This window comes from Cibotium barometz, chromosome 25 (genome assembly GCF_041138505.1).
Source record: "Cibotium barometz isolate CiBa-2024 chromosome 25, ASM4113850v1, whole genome shotgun sequence".
In the NCBI taxonomy this organism is placed as follows: domain Eukaryota; kingdom Viridiplantae; phylum Streptophyta; class Polypodiopsida; order Cyatheales; family Cibotiaceae; genus Cibotium; species Cibotium barometz.
The window spans coordinates 30,964,884-30,968,599 of NC_141070.1; positions in this window are offsets into that span (position 1 = coordinate 30,964,884).

Consider the following 3,716-nt stretch of genomic DNA (forward strand, 5'->3'; position numbering starts at 1 on the left):
TTCCAAAAGCACTCATTCATTTCTTTCACCAAAGTGCATCAGACAGTTAGGTCTTAATCAAAAGCCATCGAAGAAAATGATCATTGAGCTAGCTAATGGCAAAGAAGTAATTTCCCCAACATACCATAGGGGATCTAGAGTTTTCTCTTGATAGCAAACCAACCAATTGCTATTTTCATATGATGCCCCTAGGTATTTATGATAGTATTCTTGGAATGGATTGGATAAACTTATTCATGGAGCACAACCTAGAGCCAAAAGGGCATATAAATTGTCAGTTTCTAGAGTCGATAGAATGTAAGGAACAACATGGACTAATGTTAGAGCAAGGGTTTATCAGCCTGAGACTAATGTTAGAGCAAGGATTCATCAGCCCAAGTGTATTTTCTTGGGGAGCTTCGATCCTATTTCAGAAGAAGAAGAAGGATGAAGACTTACGGTTACAAATTGACTATAAGAGTATAAATCAACTCATCGTGAAAAATAAGTATCCAATCCCTAGGATTGACAAACTTCTACTTCAGAGAGCCAAAGTCTTCACAAAGATTGATTTGAAGTCTAGTCACTATTAAATTAGAGTCAAGTAGGAAGACATCCCAAAGACAACATTCAACTCTAGATAACGGGCATTATGAATACATTGTGATGCCATTTGGGTTGACTAATTTCATAGCAACTTTTAATAGGCTCATGGAAAACCGGTAGCTTGTACTTCAAGGAAACTCAAGGATTATGAGAGAAACTATGTTGCTTATGATCTAGAACTTTTGGTTGTAATTCATGCTCTTAAGCTATGGCGACACTACCTCCTAGGTAGAAAGTTCATGCTTACGACAGACCATAATACCTTACAGTGCATTTTTACCTAGCCAGATCTTAACATGAGGTAAAGGTCCTGAATAAAGGCCTTATCAAAATTTGATTTTGAAATCAAATACAGACATGGCAAAGTTAACGTAGTTGATATCAAATATAAACAAGCAAAGATAATGTAGTTGCAAATGTAGAAAAGGCAAAGATAATGTAGTTGCAAATACTTTACAGACAAGGCAAATATATTATAGCTACGAATGCATTAAGTAGGAAGTTCTTTGTGGCTACAATCTCTATGCTAGGTAACCCTGTACTTATGGAAGTGAAGAAAAAAATAGCCTTAGATGAGTACTTTGGGCATTTTTTATAGCAACTCGTGGCCCAAAAAACTCACTCTAAGAGAGGAGGATAATCAAAGATTATACTCTTAGTGATGGATGCTTGTTCTATCAACTAAGGATGTGCATACCAAACATTAAAGAGTTAAAGGATCAAATCCTACATGAAGCTCATGATGCACCATCAGCCAAACATCCAGAATATGTGAAGATGTTGAATGTTCTACAAAGGAGTTTCTTTTGGCCAGGATTGAAGAAGCATGTACTCAGGTATGTCACATAATGCTTGGCTTGCAGAGGAACAAGGTTGAAAGGGTAAAGATGCTCCCAGGAAAGCTTCACCCACTATTAAACATTCCTCAAATGAAATGGAAATGTCTTAGCATGGATTTTGTCCACAAATCTTTCTTTGTAAGGGGGATATGTCTCTATCATGGTGATGGTAGATAGGCTAATGAAAGTAGCCCATTTAATCCCTGTAAAAAAGATCTTCAAGGCAATGGATATTGCAAGAATATTCATCAAAGAGATATTCAAATTTCATGGTTTATCTAAAAGGATTATCAGTGTGGATAGGGATACAAAGTTTACTTCTCAGTTTTGGACCGCTCTTTTTGAGGGGATTGGAACTAAAATAAACTTCAGCACAACCTATCATCCAAAAAAAGATGGCCAAAGAGAAAGGGTAAATCAAGTCATTGAAGACATACTCAGGCTAATTGCAATTGTGAGCCAAAGCTATGGATTCACAACCTACCATTGGTAGAATTTTTTTATGACTCAACCTATCATAGGAGTATAGGTATATCCTCTTTCAAGGCTTTATATGGTCAAGATTGTATAACACCATTAAATTGGTCTGATCCAATGAATAGAGTAGAAGTCTCTAAACAAATGCTAGATGACATGGATCAACAAATAAAAGTTTTCCAGAAGGAGATCAAAGCTTCCTAGGATAGGCAAAAGCACTACATGGATGCTAGAAGAACTCAACGATTATTCAAAGGAGATATGGTCTTTCTAAGGGTACATCCAAAAAGAATCTCTATGTCTCTAGGAAAGTACAAAAAGCTAAGCCCTCGATACTATGGACCTTATGTCATTACCAAAAGAATCAATGTGATTAAGCCTATGAGCTATTGCTACCTCCTCCTTTAAAAATCCATAATGTATTCCATGTAAGCCTTTTGAAAGCCTATGTACCTATGTACCTAGTCCTGCCAATATCCTAGATGATGAGAAAATTGTTATGTCATCCCAAATCACTTTAGAAATTAAACCAGATAGAATCCTTAGTTCTAAAGAAAGGACTCTCAAAAATAGAGTCATTAGGTAACATCTAGTTCAATGGAAAGACTTCCCAAGCAGAAGATGCTACCTAGGAAGATGAGTCTAAGTTGTATCAAGTTTTTCCCTAGCTATTTTTGAGATGAGAACATCTCAATGTATTTAAGGAGGGAAGGATGTAAAATTCCCAAATTTTTTGGCTTGCGAACCTCCCCTCCCCACCCTTATATATATATATATATATATATATAAGGAGAGGAGGTAGTCAACACCCTACGAGACCACCCCCCATGTTATTCTCTCTCTCATCATTTTTCTCCCCACCACCCATGCTACACAACTCTCTCCCTTTCCCTCTTGTCTTCTTCTCCCACTAGCCAGCCATGCCATTTCCTCTCCTGCTTGTCTTCTTCTCCCACTAGCCAGCCATGCCATTTCCTCTCCTGCTTGTCTTCTCCCACCGACCACCAACCACGTTGTTTCCCCACTTAACTTCTTCTCTCTCTCTTGCACTCACACATGTGCGAGCCCCCTCCTACCCCTATAAAACCACCCCCTATCCTCTCAATAGGCTCTTAACGTGTGACATACCCCCCCTTCTCTATGGCTTTCCCCCCTCTTGTTTGTGACTCTCCATCACCTACTCTCTTGTAGCCTCTTTCTCACCCTCTCTCACTCTCTCGTAGACTCTCCCTCACCTACTCTCTTGCAGCCTCTCCCTCACCCACTCTTGCTCCCTCTCCCTCACTCGCTGGCTCTCACTCCCTCATAGCCTCTCCCTCACCCACACTCTCGTTCATTCTCACTCCCTTGCCCTCACCCACTCTCTTTCACTCTTGTTCCCTCTCTCTCTCTCTCTCTCTCTCTCTCTCTCTCTCTCTCTCTCTCTCTCTCTCTCTCTCTCTCTCTCTCTCTCTCTCTCTCTCGGGTTTTTCTCTTGGTCTCTTAACCCTGCACTCACCTTCACCCACTCTCTCTCTCACTCTTGTTCCCCCCTCTCTCTCTCACTCTCTCTCGCTCCCCCCCTCTCTCTTGTTCCCTCTCCCTCTCCCTCACTTGCTCTCCCTCTCTCTCTCTCTCTCTCTCTCTCACTCCCCCCTTCTCTCTTGTTCCCTCTCCCTCTCCCTCACTTGCTCTCCCTCTCTCTCTCTCTCTCTCTCTTCCATACACCTTCTCTCCTAGATTTTTCTCCTACTCTCTAAACCCCTCACTCACCCTCACCAGCTCTCTCTCCCGCTCCCTCTCTCCCCCCATACTCCTCTCTCGGGTTTTTCTCCT